This window comes from Cryptomeria japonica, unplaced genomic scaffold (assembly GCF_030272615.1).
Source record: "Cryptomeria japonica unplaced genomic scaffold, Sugi_1.0 HiC_scaffold_83, whole genome shotgun sequence".
In the NCBI taxonomy this organism is placed as follows: Eukaryota; Viridiplantae; Streptophyta; class Pinopsida; order Cupressales; family Cupressaceae; genus Cryptomeria; species Cryptomeria japonica.
This window is the reverse complement of record NW_026728905.1, coordinates 262501-280000: the sequence shown is the minus strand read 5'-3', so window position 1 is coordinate 280000 and position 17500 is coordinate 262501. Positions and strand designations below refer to the sequence as shown.

The 17500-nt window shown below is 60.1% G+C and overlaps 1 non-coding gene across 1 annotated transcript; it reads right to left on the bottom strand.

Annotated features, from left to right (window-relative positions):
- Positions 1-4265: 4265 nt before the first annotated feature.
- Positions 4266-4384, bottom strand: LOC131864329 (5S ribosomal RNA). The gene has a single exon (XR_009363161.1). It is a non-coding gene; the product is annotated as a 5S ribosomal RNA (ribosomal RNA).
- Between the last annotated feature and the right edge of the window lie 13116 nt (positions 4385-17500).

Here is a 17500-nt window from a genome sequence, read left to right as displayed (position 1 = left end):
CCCGGTTTGCCCCGGGTGTGCACCTCGCGTGCACCTTCGCTGCGGTGGGCACCTTGGCTGGGTTGCGCGCCTTGGTGGGCACCATGCAGTGCACGAAGTCGGAGCCCGGATTGCCCCGGGCGCGCACCTCCGCCAGGGTGGGCACCTTGGTGCGCACAACTTGCCTGGGCTGCGCACCAGGAAGGGCTCAAGATGGCACCCGCGTTCCGTTTTTTTCACTATCTTTCAGAACGGAAATTTTAAAATATCGTTTTTTTTTGCCTTTTCTGGAAATTAGTGAAGGCAGCGCATCAAAGGTGCGCAACGCTGGTGCGAACCTGGGAGCGCTCCGATGTGTGCTCCAAGGTGCGGCGTGCACGAAGTCGGAGCCCGGTTTGCCCCGGGTGCGCCCTGGTGGGCACCATGGTGCGCACCAAGGAGCGCTCCGAAGTGTGCTCCAAGGTGCGGCCTGCACGAAGTCGGAGCCCGGTTTGCCCCGGGCGTGCACCGCGGGTGGGCACCTTGGTGCGCATGCCTTGCCTGGGCTGCGCACCAGGGCGGGCTCAAGATGGCACCCGCGTTCCGTTTTTTTCACTATCTTTCAAAACGGAAATTTTAAAATCTCATTTTTTTTTGCCTTTTCTGGAAATTAGTGAAGGCAGCGCATCAAAGGTGCGCACCTCGCTGCCCACCACGGTGCGCAACGCCGGTGGGCACCCGGGAGTGCTTCGAAGTGTGCTCCAAGGTGCTGCGTGCACGTTGTCGGAGCCCGGTTTGCCCCGGGTGCGCACCTCGCGTGCACCTTCGTCGGGGTGGGCACCTTGGCTGGGTTTGCCCCGGCTGCGCTCCGAAGCGGGGTTATTGGAGCGCCGCCTCTTTTTTTGTCGGAGCGTTTGGTGGGGTTTCTCGCATTGGCTCTTCCCAGGCCCGGTTGCCACCCTGGCGCGCACGAAGTCGGAAGTAGGGTTAATTGCCCGGGTGCGCACCTTTGCCAGGGTGGGCACCTTACCTGGGCTGTGCACCAGGGCGGGCTCAAGATGGCACCCGCGTTCCGTTTTTTTCACTATCTTTCAAAACGGAAATTTTAAAATCTCCTCTTTTTTTTGCCTTTTCTGGAAATTAGTGAAGGCAGCGCATCAAAGGTGCGCACCTCGCTGCCCACCTTGGTGTGCTCTGAGGTGCGCACCCGGGAGCGCTACGAAGTGTGCTCCAAGGTGCGGCGTGCACGTTGTCGGAGCCCGGTTTGCCCCGGGTGCGCACCTCGCCTGCACCTTGGCCGGGGTGGGCACCCTGGCTGGGTTTGCCCAGGGTGCGCTCCGAAGCGGGGTTACTGGAGCGCCCCCTCTTTTTTTGTCAGAGCGTTTGGTGGGGTTTCTCGCATTGGCTCTTCCCAGGCCCGGTTGTTGGGTGCGCTCCCACCCTGGCGCGCGCGAAGTTGGAAGTTGGGTTAATTGCCCGGGCGCGCACCTTCGCCAGGGTGGGCACCTTGGTGCGCACACCTTGGCTGGGCTGCGCACCAGGGCGGGCTCAAGATGGCACCAGCATTCCCTTTTTCTCACTATCTTTCAAAACGGAAATTTTAAAATCTCGTTTTTTTTTGCCTTTTATGGAAATTAGTGAAGGCATCGCATCAAAGGTGCGCACCTCGCTGCCCACCTTGGTGTGCTCCGAGGTGCCCACCACGGTGCGCTCCGAGGTGCCCACCACGGTGCGCAACGCCGGTGCGAACCCGGGAGCGCCCCGATGTGTGCTCCAAGGTGCGGCGTGCACGAAGCCGGACCCCGGTTTGCCCCGGGTGCGCACCTCGCGTGCACCTTGGTGCGCACACCTTGGCTGGGTTGCGCGGCCTGGTGGGCACCATGGTGCGCACCAAGGAGCGCTCCGAAGTGTGCTCCAAGGTGCGGCGTGCACGAAGTCCTAGCCCGGTTTGCCCCGGGTGCGCACCTTCGCCGCGGTGGGCACCATGGCGTGCACGAAGTCGGAGCCCGGTTTGCCCCGGGTGCGCACCTCGCGTGCACCTTCGCCGGGGTGGGCACCTCGGCTGGGTTGCGCGCCCTGGTGCGCACCAAGGAGCGCTCCGAAGTGTGCTCCAAGGTGCGGCGTGCACGAAGTCGGAGCCCGGTTTGCCCCGGGTGCGCACCTTCGCCGCGGTGGGCACCCTGGTGCGCACCATGGCGTGCACGAAGTCGGAGCCCGGTTTGCCCCGGGTGCGCACCTCGCGTGCACCTTCGGCGGGGTTGCGCGCCCTGGTGCGCACCAAGGAGCGCTCCGAAGTGTGCTCCAAGGTGCGGCGTGCACGAAGTCGGAGCCCGGTTTGCCCCGGGTGCGCACCTCGCGTGCACCTTCGGCGGGGTTGCGCGCCCTGGTGGGCACCATGGTGCGCACCAAGGAGCGCTCCGAAGTGTGCTCCAAGGTGCGGCGTGCACGAAGTCGGAGCCCGGTTTGCCCCGGGTGCGCACCTCGCGTGCACCTTCGCCGCGGTGGGCACCATGGCGTGCACGAAGTCGGAGCCCGGTTTGCCCCGGGTGCGCACCTCGCGTGCACCTTCGCCGGGGTGGGCACCTCGGCTGGGTTGCGCGCCCTGGTGCGCACCAAGGAGCGCTCCGAAGTGTGCTCCAAGGTGCGGCGTGCACGAAGTCGGAGCCCGGTTTGCCCCGGGTGCGCACCTCGCGTGCACCTTGGCGCGGTGGGCACCATGGCGTGCACGAAGTCGGAGCCCGGTTTGCCCCGGGTGCGCACCCCGCGTGCACCTTCGCCGGGGTGGGCACCTCGGCTGGGTTGCGCGCCCTGGTGCGCACCAAGGAGCGCTCCGAAGTGTGCTCCAAGGTGCGGCGTGCACGAAGTCGGAGCCCGGTTTGCCCCGGGTGCGCACCTCGCGTGCACCTTCGCCGCGGTGGGCACCTTGGCTGGGTTGGGCACCATTGAGCGCTCCGAAGTGTGCTCCAAGGTGCGCACCATGGCCCTCCAAGGTGCGCAGCATGGCGTGCACGAAGTCGGAGCCCGGTTTGCCCCGGGTGCGCACCTCGCGTGCACCTTCGCCAGGGTGGGCACCTCGGTGCGCACACCTTCTCAATGTTTTCTTGCCTTTTCTGGAAATTGGTGAAGGCAGCGCATCAAAGGTGCGCACCTCGGTGTGCTCCGAGGTGCGAACCCGAGAGCGCTCCGAGGTGCCCACGAAGTCGAAAGTCGGGTTAATTGCATTGTTTTCCCCGGGTGCGCTCCGAGGTGCGCAACATCGGTGCGCACCAAGGAGGGCTCCGAAGTGTGCTCCAAGGTGCGCACGATTCGGAGCTCGGTTTGCCCGGGGTGCGCACACCTTGGCTGGGTTGCGCACCCTTTGTGCGCTCCAAGGTGCGCACGAAGTCGGAGCTCGGTTTGCCCCGGGTGCGCACCTTGATGCGCACGCCTTGGCTGGGCTGCGCACCTTGGTGGGCGCCATGGTGCGCACCTTTCGTGCGCTCCAAGGTGCGCACGAAGTCGGAGCTCGGTTTGCCCCGGGTGCGCACCTTGGTGGGCGCCATGGTGCACTCCGAGGTGCCCAAGATTGGTGCGCACCAAGGAGCGCTCCGAAGTGCGCTCCAAGGTGCGCAGGTGCGCGCGAAGTCGAAAGTTGGGTTAATTGTCCGGTTTGCCTCGGGTGCGCACCTTGCGTGCACCTTCGCCAGGGTGGGCGCCTTGGTGCGCACACCTTGGCTGGGCTGCGCACCCGGGCGCGCACACCTTGGCACCCGCGTTTCCTTCATTTTAAATTTTTTTTTTTTACAATCTCTCAAGTGGGAAATTCTATAATCTCAACTTTTTTTGCCTTTTCAGGAAACTTTTGAATGGAGCGCATCATTGGTGCGCTCCGAAGTGTGCTCCAAGGTGCGCACCTCTGGTGTGCTCCAAAGCTCTCTCCAGCTGCGTGCACCTGCCCCGGCCGCGCACCCGGCCCCGCCCAGCTTCGCTCACCTGTCCCGGGCGTCTGGTGCGGAACCTTAGAGTAAGAAACATCACCGTGCACCTTGGCCAACGTGCGCGACTCGACCGAGCGCGCACTGGCCGAGGTGCACACCGATTTCACCTGGGTGCGCGCGCAGCACCTCGGGCGCACCGGGGTGCGCGCACAACGCCCGGGTTGCACCGTGGCCTGTGTGCTCGGGGCGCCTCGGGTGCGCGCTCGGTGTCGCCCCCGCGCGCGCGGTAGTGCGGGCAGCGCACCCCGGCCCGGCCCGGCCCCGACGAGAACGCAAACGGGCAAAAGGTTTATTCAAATAGCATTGCGACGCCCGGCGAAAAACTAAAAAAGGGTGCAACACCGGGACTTCCCGGGAGGTCACCCATCCCAGTACTACTCCGGCCCAAGCGCGCTTAACTGCGGAGTTCTGATGGGATCCGGTGCACTAACGCTGGTATGATCGCACCCGTTATGAGCTTGTCGCAGTGTGTACTTAGCAAACCGCGACCCACGTGCGAATCCACCCCGGCCACCCACCCCCGTCGAGGTGCACACCCTCCCTCGCGAAGTGCGCCCCGTTCGCCAAGTGTGAGCCCTGCCCGGGTGCGCGCACCTTGCTAGGGCGTCGGGTGTGCACCCGGCCCGGCCTACGTGCGTGCACCTGGACGGGGCGTCGTGTGCGTGCAGTGTCCCGTCTGCAACGCGGTGCCCACACACCACCTCGGGCGCAACGACCTGCGCTCACATGTGGGCCGAGTGCACCTTGGTGCATGTTCGGGGCGCCTCGGGTGCACGCTCGATCTTGCCCCGGTGCACCAAGGCGCTCGGTTTGCCCCGGGTGCGCACTTGGTGCAAGGTGGGCACCCAAAATAGGGATCAAGCACCAAAACACAAGTTTCGGGATGCAAAATGGGACCCAAGGACCACAAATGCGTTCCAAGACCCATGATGGGTCCACGAGAACAAAAATGTGTTCCGAGACTTAATAAACAAATATTGGGTTTTAGGAGAAGAAACATGCTCTGATGCCCAAAACGAGAATCGACCCCGAAAAGGCCACAGGCCAAAAGTGGGATGCGAGACAAAAAAAAATGGGACCCGAGGACCAAAATTGGGTTCCCAGGTCGAAGACAGGGCAACCGGACAAGAAACGACCTCTAAGGCTCGAAATGAGTCCCGACGACTAAAACTTGACAAGAAGCACCCATCAGGCACCCAACTCGACACCCATGGGATGCCGACCCACCCGGGCTTCCACCTAGCACACCTTGGCACCCACCCACCCTCGCACCCAACCTCGCACCCAACTTAGCACCTTTGAACCCACATTGGCACTCACCCTGACCCTGGCACCTTGGAACCCACATTGGCACTCACCTTGACCCTGGCACCCACCTTTGCACTCACCTTGGGACCCACCCTGGCTCCCACCTCGGCACCCACCCAGACACCCACCTTGGTTCCTTGGCACCCACCTTGGATCCTTGGCACCCACCCCGACACCCACCTTGGCACGCAACTTGGCTACTTGCCACCCACCTTGGCTCCTTGACGCCCACCCCGACAACCACCCCGTGACCTACCCTGGCTAGGGTTGGTGCACACCCACCCTGGTGCCCACCTTGGCACCCACCCCATGACCCACCTTGGCACGCACCTTAGTACCCACCCCGTTACCCACCCTAGGACCCACCCCGTGACCCACCTTGGCCAGGGTGGGTGCACCCACCCTGGTGCCCACCTTGGCACCCACCCATCCTAGCACCCAGCCTGTGACCGGGCTTGGAACCCAACCTTGCACCCGTCTTGGCCAGTGTGGGTGCGCACCCATCCTGGCACCCACGTTGTGACACACCCTTTAACCCACGCACCCTAGCAGCCACGTTGGCACCCACCTTGGAACACAACCTAGCAACTTGGCACCCACCCCGTGACCCACCTTGGCATCCACCATAGCAGTCGCCCACTTGGCACCCACCTTGGAACCCAAGTTGGCACCCACCTCGGCACCCACCTTGACACTTGTGGACCCACCTTGCCACTCACCCTAGCATCGACCCATCCTAGCACCCACCCTGGCACCTTTGCACCCTAGCACTCACCCATCCTAGCACCTAACCTGTGACCCACCTTGACACTCACCCTCGCACCCACCTTGGAACCCAACCTAGCACCCACCCACCCTGACACCAACCCTAGCACCTACCCACCCTTGCACCCACCCTGTGACCCATCTTGGCACCCACCCATCCTACCACTCAACCTATCACCCACCTTCTCACCCACCTTGGCATCCACCTTAGCACCCACCCACACTGGCACCTTGGCACCCACCTCGGGCAAGGTGGGTGCACACCCACCCTGACACCCAATTTAGAACCAACCGAGCATGTTACCCACCTTGGCACCCACATTGCAGCCCACCCTAGTACCCACCCTATGACCCACATTGGCATCCACACCCTAGCACCCAGGCACCTCGACACCCGCCTTGACACGCACCCTAGCACTAAACCTGTGACCCACCTTGGAACTCACCCTAGAACCCACCCACCCTGTGAACCACCTTGGCATCCACCTTAGCACCCACCCACCTTGGCACCCACTCTAGCACTCACCCATCCTAACACCCAACTTGTTACCCACCTTGGCACCCGCCCTCGCGTCCACCTTGAAACCCACCCTAGCACCCACCCACGCAGGAGCCCACCTTGGCACCCAACCTAACACCCACGCATCCTGGCACCCAACTTGTGACCCACCTTGGAACCCACCCTAGTACCCACCTTTGAACCCACTATATCACCAACCCACCTTGGCACCCACCCTATGACCCTCTTTGGAATCCACCCTAGCACGCACCCACCCTGGCACCCACCATGGAGCGCACCCTAGCACCCACCCACCTCGGCACGCACCTCAACACCCACCTTGGTGTGCGCACTGCGCCAACCTCTCAAAGACCCTATGTGGTGCGCTCCAAAGTGTACACCTTTGGTGCGCTCCAAGGTGCGCACCTTTGGTGCACACCGAGGTGCACACCAAAGTGTGCACCGAGGTGAGCACCAAAGTGCACTCCAAGGTGCACACCAAGGCGTGCACCTTTGGTGCGGTCAATGCAAACGAATTCGGAAGTTGGGGTCGATGTCCTAATCGCTGCTGCAGACTACACGTATGAGAATCGGACAAATAGCTTTATATAGGGGAGGTGTTGCGTTTGATGGGTCGACTCCCCTGGTTGTGTGCACTGCACCAACTTCAAAGACCCTGTCTTGTTTAAGAAGTCAAAAGTTGGGGTGGATGTCCTAATCATTGCTGCAGTCTACGCATGTATGAGAATCAGACAAATAGCTTATATAGGGGAGGTGTTGCATTCGGTGGGTTGACTCCCCTGGTTGTGCGCACTGCGCCAACCTCAAAGACCCCGCATAGCAGAAGAAGTCGGAAGTCGGATTTTGGTGAGCACCAAGGCGTGCACCTTTGGTGCGGTCAACGCAGACGAATTCAGAAGTTGGGGTGGATGTCCTAATCGTTGTTGCAGGCTACACATGTATGAGAATCAGACAAATAGCTTATATAGGGGAGGTGTTGGGTTTGATGGGTCAACTCCCTTGGTTGTGCGCATTACGCCAACCTCAAAGACCTTGTTTTCGTTAAGAAGTCAAAAGTTGGGGTCAATGTCCTAATGGCTCCTGTAGGCTACACATGTATGAGAATCGGACAAATAGCTTATATAGGGGAGGTGTTGGGTTTGATGGGTCGACTCCCCTGGTTGTGCGCATTACGTCAACCTCAAAGACCTTGTTTTCGTTAAGAAGTCAAAAGTTGGGGTCGATGTCCTAATTGCTCCTGTAGACTACACATGTATGAGAATCAGACAAATAGCTTATATAGGGGAGGTGTTGGGTTTGATGGGTTGACTCCCCTAGTTGTTCGCATTACACCAACCTCAAAGACCTTGTTTTCGTTTAGAAGCCGAAAGTTGGGGTCGATGTCCTAATTGCTCCTGCAGGCTACGCATGTATGAGAATCAGACAAATAGCTTATATAGGGGAGGTGTTGGGTTTGATGGGTCGACTCCCCTGGTTGTGCGCATTGCGCCAACCTCAAAGACCCTGCATTGCGGATGAAGTCGAAAGTCAGAGTTTGGTGTGCTACAAGGTGTGGTCGAAGGTGCTCACCTAGGTGTGCACCTTTGGAGCGCAGGAAAAGTGCCCTCCAAAAGTGCGCACCTTTGGAGTGCACAAAAGTGCCCTCCAAAAGTGCGCACCTTTGGAGCGCACAAAAGTGCCCTCCAAAAAGTGCCCTCCAAAAGTGCGCACCTTTGGAGCGCACAAAAGTGCCCTCCAAAAAGTGCCCTCCAAAAGTGCGCACCTTTGGAGTGCAGAAAAGTGCCCTCCAAAAAGTGCCCTCCAAAAGTGTGCACCTTTGGAGTGCACAAAAGTGCCCTCCAAAAGTGCGCACCTTTGGAGCGCAGAAAAGTGCCCTCCAAAAAGTGCCCTCCAAAAGTGCGCACCTTTGGAGCGCAGAAAAGTGCCCTCCAAAAAGTGCCCTCCAAAAGTGCGCACCTTTGGAGCGCAGAAAAGTGCCCTCCAAAAAGTGCCCTCCAAAAGTGCGCACCTTTGGAGCGCAGAAAAGTGCCCTCCAAAAAGTGCCCTCCAAAAGTGCGCACCTTTGGAGCGCACAAAAGTGCCCTCCAAAAAGTGCCCTCCAAAAGTGCGCACCTTTGGAGCGCACAAAAGTGCCCTCCAAAAGTGCGCACCTTTGGAGCGCACAAAAGTGCCCTCCAAAAGTGCGCACTTTTGGTGCGCACCAAGGCGCTGGTTCGGTCGTTGCAGGCGAGTTCGGAAGTTGGGGTCGATGTCCTGAGCGGAGGTGCAAACTACACAGGTGTCGGAATCGGACAAATAGCTTATATAGGGGAGGTGTATGCTTCGATGGGTCGACTCCCCAGGTTGAGCGCACCGCGCCAACCTCAAAGACCCTACGGTATGGATGAAGTCGGAAGTTGGGTCCGATGACCGATTCGATTAGTAGGTATGCTCATGAGGTCGGAATTTGGGTCCGATGACCTGCCATGTGCAGGAAGGCGAATGTTGGCACTGTGCGTTGCAAGGTGCACACCAAGGTGCTGGTGCGGTCTTTTTAGTCGAGTTCGGAAGTTGGGGTCGATGTCCTGATCGGAGGTGCAAGCTACACAGGTGTGGGAATCGGACAAATAGCTTATATAGGGGAGGTGTATGCTTCGTTGGGTCGACTCCCCGGGTTGAGCGCACCGCGCCAACCTCAAAGACCCTACGGTATGGATGAAGTCGGAAGTTGGGTCCGATGACCGATTCGATATGTAGGCATACTCGCGAGGTCGGAATTTGGGTCCGATGACCTGCCATGTGCAGGAAGGCGAATGTTGGCACTGTGCGTTGCAAGGTGCGCACCAAGGCGCTGGTTCGGTCGTTGCAGGCGAGTTCGGAAGTTGGGGTCGATGTCCTGATCGGAGGTGCAAACTACACAGGTGTGGGAATCGGACAAATAGCTTATATAGGGGAGGTGTATGCTTCGTTGGGTCGACTCCCCGGGTTGAGCGCACCGCGCCAACCTCAAAGACCCTACGGTATGGATGAAGTCGGAAGTTGTGTCCGATGACCGATTCGATATGTAGGCATACTCGCGAGGTCGGAATTTGGGTCCGATGACCTGCCATGTGCAGGAAGGCGAATGTTGGGACTGTGCGTCGCAAGGTGCGCACCAAGGCGCTGGTGCCGTCGTTGCAGTCGAGTTCGGAAGTTGGGGTCGATGTCCTGGTCAGAGGTGCAAACTACACAGGTGTGGGAATCGGACAAATAGCTTATATAGGGGAGGTGTATGCTTCGATGGGTCGACTCCCCGGGTTGAGCGCACCGCGCCAACCTCAAAGACCCTACAGTATGGATGAAGTCGGAAGTTGGGTCCGATGACCGATTCGATACGTAGGCATATTGGCGAGGTCTGAATTTGTGTCCGATGACCTGCCATGCGCAGGAAGGCGGAATTTGGGTCCGATGACCGAGTTGATGGCGTGCCATGCGCAGAAAGGCGGAATTTGGGTCCGATGACCGAGTTGATGTTGATGGCCCGCCATGCACAGGAAGGCGGAATTTGGGTCCGATGACCGATTTGAAGGCGTGCCATGCGCAAAAAGGCGGAGTTTGGGTCCGATGACCGAGTTGATATTGATGGCCCGCCATGCGCAGGAAGGCGGAATTTGGGTCCGATGACCTGACATACGCATGGAGTCCGACTCGGGGGCCGATGTTCGATTCGATGACTTGCATTGTGGGTAAAGTCGGAAGTTGTGGTCTTTGACCCGATTCGATGACCAGACTTCGGCTGCTTGAGAATCGGACAAATAACTTATATAGGGGAGGTAGTGTTCTCGAGCATCCTCCCCCCGTGCCCGTTTATGTCGATTGATGCTGGTGCTCGACTGGTTGGAGCGCTCGGATGCAAAAATCTTGCACCAGGATTTATCGATTGTGATGGACACGGCAAGTCTCCTGATTGCTATGCAGGAGCTCATCGTGAATCTCTATGCGGCCTTGGTATGGACTCGACCTGCGGAATGGTTCGGCAATGGTAGTCGCTCCAACACGTCCTTGCAATGGCCACAGAGGTGATTCGACTAGAGCTCCAGTCTAGCTTTTGGGTTGCTTGGCGGACTGGTATAGCCGCGATCGAGTTCCGGCCATGAACGTTTTAGATAGCTCTTGGGCTTTCTGGGACGGAAGTCGGAAGTTTGGGCTGTTGTCCGATTTGATGACCATTCTTCGGATGTGTGAGAATCGGACAAATAACTTATATAGGGGACTGTGTTGTCTCACGCAGCCCCCTCCGTGCCCCTCTATCTCGACCGATGTTGGTGCTTGAAAGGGTTGGGATCGCTCGGATTTATAAACGTGCACCACCATTTGTCGAGTGTGAGGGACGCGGCAGGTCTCCTAAATGCTATACGGGCGCTCTCTGAGAATCTCTATCCGGCCTCGACACAGACTAGTCTTGCTGAATGGTTTGGCACTGGTAGTCGATCCAACACGTCGTTGTTGTGGCCGCCTAGGCGATTCGATTCGAGCCCCCGTCTAGCTTTTGGGTTGCTTGGCGGATTTTGCCCTATCCGCAAGTGAGCTCGGTCCCTAAACGTTCGAGAAACCCGATTGCTATGCGCCGACTCTCTTTCTTGCGAGCCTCCATCTAGCTTTTGGGTCTCTACGGAACGGAAGTCGGAATCTGGGACCGTTGTTTGATTCGACGAGGCAGACTACGGTTGTGCGAGAATCGGACAAATAACTTATATAGGGGAGGTGTTGACTGGAGCATTCTCCCCCGTGCCCCTCTAACTCGACCAATGCTGGCGCTCGAACGGTGGTAGCGCTCGGATTTTCGTTGAGCGCCAGCATTGGTCGATTTAGAGGGGCATGCGAGATTCCCGAATGCTATGCGAGGGCTCTAACGGAAATGTCTATTGGTTTCGGTATGGATGCAATTGCGAGTGGTTCGGCAAAGGTAGTCGTTCCGATGCGTCCATGTCGTGGCCAAATCGATAATTCGATTTGAGCCCTCGTATAGCATTTGGGTCTCTCGATGTGATTCCGCATTCCAGTCCCTTTGGGCACTGCTTGAGCCGCATCCCAGGGGGTTCCCTTCCCAATAATCTGCCTCGCAACCCGATTGCTATGCGGTGAGGCTCCTCGGCCGCCTCGGAACTATCTGTGTATCAGACGCATCGCGGGATAAGGGGTTGGCAACGGTAGTCGCCCCAAGCGCGTCCGATGCTTGGACCATTCCGAGGCGGCCCTGAAGCCTCTTCCGTCTAGCCGTTGGGTCCTTCTCGCCGCATCCCTTGCCTCGCACCCCGATTGCTATGCGGTGAGGCTCCTCGGCCGCCTTGGAACTATCTGTGTATCAGACGCATCGCGGGATAAGGGGTTGTCACTGGTAGTCGCCCCAAGCGCGTCCGATGCTTGGACCATTCCGAGGCGGCCCTGAAGCCTCTTCCGTCTAGCCGTTGGGTCCTTCTCGCCGCATCCCTCGACTCGCACCCCGATTGCTATGCGGTGAGGCTCCTCGGCCGCCTTGGAACTATCTGTGTATCGGACGCGTCGCGGGATAAGGGGTTGTCACTGGTAGTCGCCCCAAGCGCGTCCGATGCTTGGACCATTCCGAGGCGGCCCTGAAGCCTCTTCCGTCTAGCCGTTGGGTCCTTCTCGCCGCATCCCTCGCCTCGCACCCCGATTGCTATGCGGTGAGGCTCCTCGGCCGCCTTGGAACTATCTGTGTATCGGACGCGTCGCGGGATAAGGGGTTGTCACTGGTAGTCGCCCCAAGCGCGTGCGATGCATGGACCATTCCCAGGCGGCCCTGAAGCCTCTTCCGTCTAGCCGTTGGGTCCTTCTCGCCGCATCCCTCGCCTCGCACCCCGATTGCTATGCGGTGAGGCTCCTCGGCCGCCTTGGAACTATCTGTGTATCGGACGCGTCGCGGGATAAGGGGTTGTCACTGGTAGTCGCCCCAAGCGCGTCCGATGCTTGGACCATTCCGAGGCGGCCCTGAAGCCTCTTCCGTCTAGCCGTTGGGTCCTTCTCGCCGCATCCCTCGCCTCGCACCCCGATTGCTATGCGGTGAGGCTCCTCGGCCGCCTTGGAACTATCTGTGTATCGGACGCGTCGCGGGATAAGGGGTTGTCACTGGTAGTCGCCCCAAGCGCGTCCGATGCTTGGACCATTCCGAGGCGGCCCTGAAGCCTCTTCCGTCTAGCCGTTGGGTCCTTCTCGCCGCATCCCTCGCCTCGCACCCCGATTGCTATGCGGTGAGGCTCCTCGGCCGCCTTGGAACTATCTGTGTATCGGACGCGTCGCGGGATAAGGGGTTGTCACTGGTAGTCGCCCCAAGCGCGTCCGATGCTTGGACCATTCCGAGGCGGCCCTGAAGCCTCTTCCGTCTAGCCGTTGGGTCCTTCTCGCCGCATCCCTCGCCTCGCACCCCGATTGCTATGCGGTGAGGCTCCTCGGCCGCCTTGGAACTATCTGTGTATCGGACGCATCGCGGGATAAGGGGTTGTCACTGGTAGTCGCCCCAAGCGCGTCCGATGCTTGGACCATTCCGAGGCGGCCCTGAAGCCTCTTCCGTCTAGCCGTTGGGTCCTTCTCGCCGCATCCCTCGCCTCGCACCCCGATTGCTATGCGGTGAGGCTCCTCGGCCGCCTTGGAACTATCTGTGTATCGGACGCGTCGCGGGATAAGGGGTTGTCACTGGTAGTCGCCCCAAGCGCGTCCGATGCTTGGACCATTCCGAGGCGGCCCTGAAGCCTCTTCCGTCTAGCCGTTGGGTCCTTCTCGCCGCATCCCTCGCCTCGCACCCCGATTGCTATGCGGTGAGGCTCCTCGGCCGCCTTGGAACTATCTGTGTATCGGACGCGTCGCGGGATAAGGGGTTGTCACTGGTAGTCGCCCCAAGCGCGTCCGATGCTTGGACCATTCCGAGGCGGACCTGAAGCCTCTTCCGTCTAGCCGTTGGGTCCTTCTCGCCGCATCCCTCGCCTCGCACCCCGATTGCTATGCGGTGAGGCTCCTCGGCCGCCTTGGAACTATCTGTGTATCGGACGCGTCGCGGGATAAGGGGTTGTCACTGGTAGTCGCCCCAAGCGCGTCCGATGCTTGGACCATTCCGAGGCGGCCCTGAAGCCTCTTCCGTCTAGCCGTTGGGTCCTTCTTGCCGCATCCCTCGCCTCGCACCCCGATTGCTATGCGGTGAGGCTCCTCGGCCGCCTTGGAACTATCTGTGTATCGGACGCGTCGCGGGATAAGGGGTTGTCACTGGTAGTCGCCCCAAGCGCGTCCGATGCTTGGACCATTCCGAGGCGGCCCTGAAGCCTCTTCCGTCTAGCCGTTGGGTCCTTCTCGCCGCATCCCTCGCCTCGCACCCCGATTGCTATGCGGTGAGGCTCCTCGGCCGCCTTGGAACTATCTGTGTATCGGACGCATCGCGGGATAAGGGGTTGTCACTGGTAGTCGCCCCAAGCGCGTCCGATGCTTGGACCATTCCGAGGCGGCCCTGAAGCCTCTTCCGTCTAGCCGTTGGGTCCTTCTCGCCGCATCCCTCGCCTCGCACCCCGATTGCTATGCGGTGAGGCTCCTCGGCCGCCTTGGAACTATCTGTGTATCGGACGCGTCGCGGGATAAGGGGTTGTCACTGGTAGTCGCCCCAAGCGCGTCCGATGCTTGGACCATTCCGAGGCGGACCTGAAGCCTCTTCCGTCTAGCCGTTGGGTCCTTCTCGCCGCATCCCTCGCCTCGCACCCCGATTGCTATGCGGTGAGGCTCCTCGGCCGCCTTGGAACTATCTGTGTATCGGACGCGTCGCGGGATAAGGGGTTGTCACTGGTAGTCGCCCCAAGCGCGTCCGATGCTTGGACCATTCCGAGGCGGCCCTGAAGCCTCTTCCGTCTAGCCGTTGGGTCCTTCTCGCCGCATCCCTCGCCTCGCACCCCGATTGCTATGCGGTGAGGCTCCTCGGCCGCCTTGGAACTATCTGTGTATCGGACGCGTCGCGGGATAAGGGGTTGTCACTGGTAGTCGCCCCAAGCGCGTCCGATGCTTGGACCATTCCGAGGCGGACCTGAAGCCTCTTCCCTCTAGCCGTTGGGGCTTTCTCGCCGCATCCCTCGCCTCGCACCCCGATTGCTATTCGGTGAGGCTCCTCGGCCGACTTGGAACTATCTGTGTATCGGACGCATCGCGGGATAAGGGGTTGGCAGTGGTAGTCGCCCCAAGCGCGTCCGATGCTTGGACCATTCCGAGGCGGCCCTGCAGCCTCTTCCGTCTAGCCGTTGGGGCCATCTCGCTGCATCCCCCACCTCGCACCACGATTGCTATGCGGTGAGGCTCCTTGGCCGCCTCGGAACTATCTGTGTATCGGACGCATCGCGGGATAAGGGGTTGTCACTGGTAGTCGCCCCAAGCGCGTCCGATGCTTGGACTATTCCGAGGCGGCCCTGCAGCCTCTTCCGTCTAGCCGTTGGGGCCATCTCGCCGCATCCCCCAGCTCCTCGGCCGCCTCGGAACTATCTGTGTATCGGACGCATCGCGGGATAAGGGGTTGGCAGTGGTAGTCGCCCCAAGCGCGTTCGATGCTTGGACTATTCCGAGGCGGCCCCGCAGCCTCTTCCGTCTACCCTTTGGGGCCATCTCGCCGCATCCCTCGCCTCGCACCCCGATTGCTATGCGGTGAGGCTCCTCGGCCGCCTGGGAACTATCTTCGTATCGGATGCATCGCGGGATAAGGGGTTGTCACTGGTAGTCGCCCCAAGCGCGTCCGATGCTTGGACTATTCCGAGGCGGCCCTGTGGCCTCTTCCGTCTAGCCGTTGGGGCCATCTCGCCGCATCCCTCACCTCGCACCCCCATTGCTATGCGGTGAGGCTCCTCGGCCGCCTTGGAACTGTCTTCGTATCGGAAGCATCGCGGGATAAGGGGTTGTCACTGGTAGTCGCCCCAAGCGCGTCCGATGCTTGGACTATTCCGAGGCGGCCCTGCAGCCTCTTCCGTCTAGCCGTTGGGGCCATCTCGCCGCATCCCCCACCTCGCACCCGGATTGCTATGCGGTGAGGCTCCTCGGCCGCCTTGGAACTATCTTCGTATCGGACGCATCGCGGGATAAGGGGTTGTCACTGGTAGTCGCCCCAAGCGCGTCCGATGCTTGGACTATTCCGACGCGGCCCTGTGGCCTCTTCCGTCTAGCCGTTGGGGCCATCTCGCCGCATCCCCCACCTCGCACCCCGATTGCTATGCGGTGAGGCTCCTCGGCCGCCTTGGAACCATCTTCGTATCGGACGCATCGCGGGATGAGGGGTTGTCACTGGTAGTCGCCCCAAGCGCGTCCGATGCTTGGACCATTCCGAGGCGGCCCTGAAGCCTCTTCCGTCTAGCCGTTGGGGCCTTCCCGCCCCATCCCTCGCCTCGCACCCCCGATTGCTATGCGGTGAGGCTCCTCGGCCGCCTTGGAACCATCTGTGTATCGGACGCATCGCGGGATAAGGGGTTGGCACTGGTAGTCGCCCCAAGCGCGTCCGATGCTTGGAGCATTCCGAGGTGGCCCTGAAGCCTCTTCCGTCTAGCCGTTGGGGCCTTCCCGCCCCATCCCTCGCCTCGCACCCCGATTGATATGCGGTGAGGCTCCTCGGCCGCCTTGGAACTATCTGTGTATCGGACGCATCGCGGGATAAGGGGTTGGCACTGGTAGTCGTCCCAATCGCGTCCGATGCTTGGACCATTCCGAGGCGGCCCTGCAGCCTCTTCCGTTTAGCCGTCGGGGCCTTCCCGCCGCATCCCTCGCCTCGCATCCCGATTCCTATGCGGTGAGTCTTCTCGGCCGCCGCGGAACTATACCTGTTATTGCTACTGCATCCTTCGGCTGGTAACCTCCTCTGCCGCCTTGGAACGTTCTCTTTGTCGGACGCGTCGCGGGATAAGGGGTTGGCACTGGTAGTCGCCCCAAGCGCGCCCGATGCATAGACCGCTCCGAGTTGACCTTGCTTTCAGCCTCTCACATGCATAGACCTCTCTGAGTCGACCCTGCAGCCTCTCACGTTTAGCCTTTGGAATCTCGCCTCACAACATGATTGCTATCCTTGATGCATCCCTTGCCTCGAGCCCTGATTGCTTTCTTGGCTGCATCCCTCCTCTCCTCACAGCCCGGTTGTCATCACTGCTTCATCCGTCGCTTCATGCATTCTGGCTGCTGGGCCCTTCCCACCGCACACCTCGATTGCTATCTCTTCTGCATCACACACCCCGATTGCTATCTCTGCTACATCCCTCGGCTCTCACTTCTGCATCCTTCGCCTCCCACCTCGATTGCTATCAATGCTGCATCCGTAACCTCACACCCCGATTGCTATGCGGGGAGGCTCCTTGGCCGCCTTGGAAATTTCTGTGTGTCGGACGCACCGCGGGATAAGGGGTTGGCACTGGTAGTCGCCCCAAGTGCGCCCGATTCTTAGACCGCTTCGAGGTGACCTCGTAGCCTCTTTCGTCCAGGCTTCCTGCCTTCAACGCCCTTTTTACACCTCGATTGCTATGCGCGGGCTCGTTGGCGTCTATCACCTCTCTGCGAAGAGTGGCACGATGATTGTTGGGGTAAATCGTAGCAGTCCGATCTCTGGCCTTGGGCCATTGTGAGGGCTGATCGATTTCCTGTGCGCATCTCGTGTTCGCCCAGTAACAGACTCGACGACTTGTAATCGGTCTTGTTCCCGATTGTTCCTGGAGGTAGTCTTCGGAACTCTTGGATTTGACCTGTCACTCGAACTGTCCTCTTCCGAGGATGCTTGTGTGTGTGTGCTTGTGCCATTTCCTTGGCGGTATTAACGAGATATTAAAGAGCGGAGTGAGCGCCTCGCCCAGCTATGTTTGGGGCTCTCACTCCCTTACCCGGTGTGCGACCGCTTTGCACGTAGGTTGCGGAGCATCGCGACTCTTTCGATGTTTGGCGGTTGTCTTCCGGTGATGCGTTGGTCCCGAAGTGCACGTTACTAGCATTTCTGCCATTGTTCTCG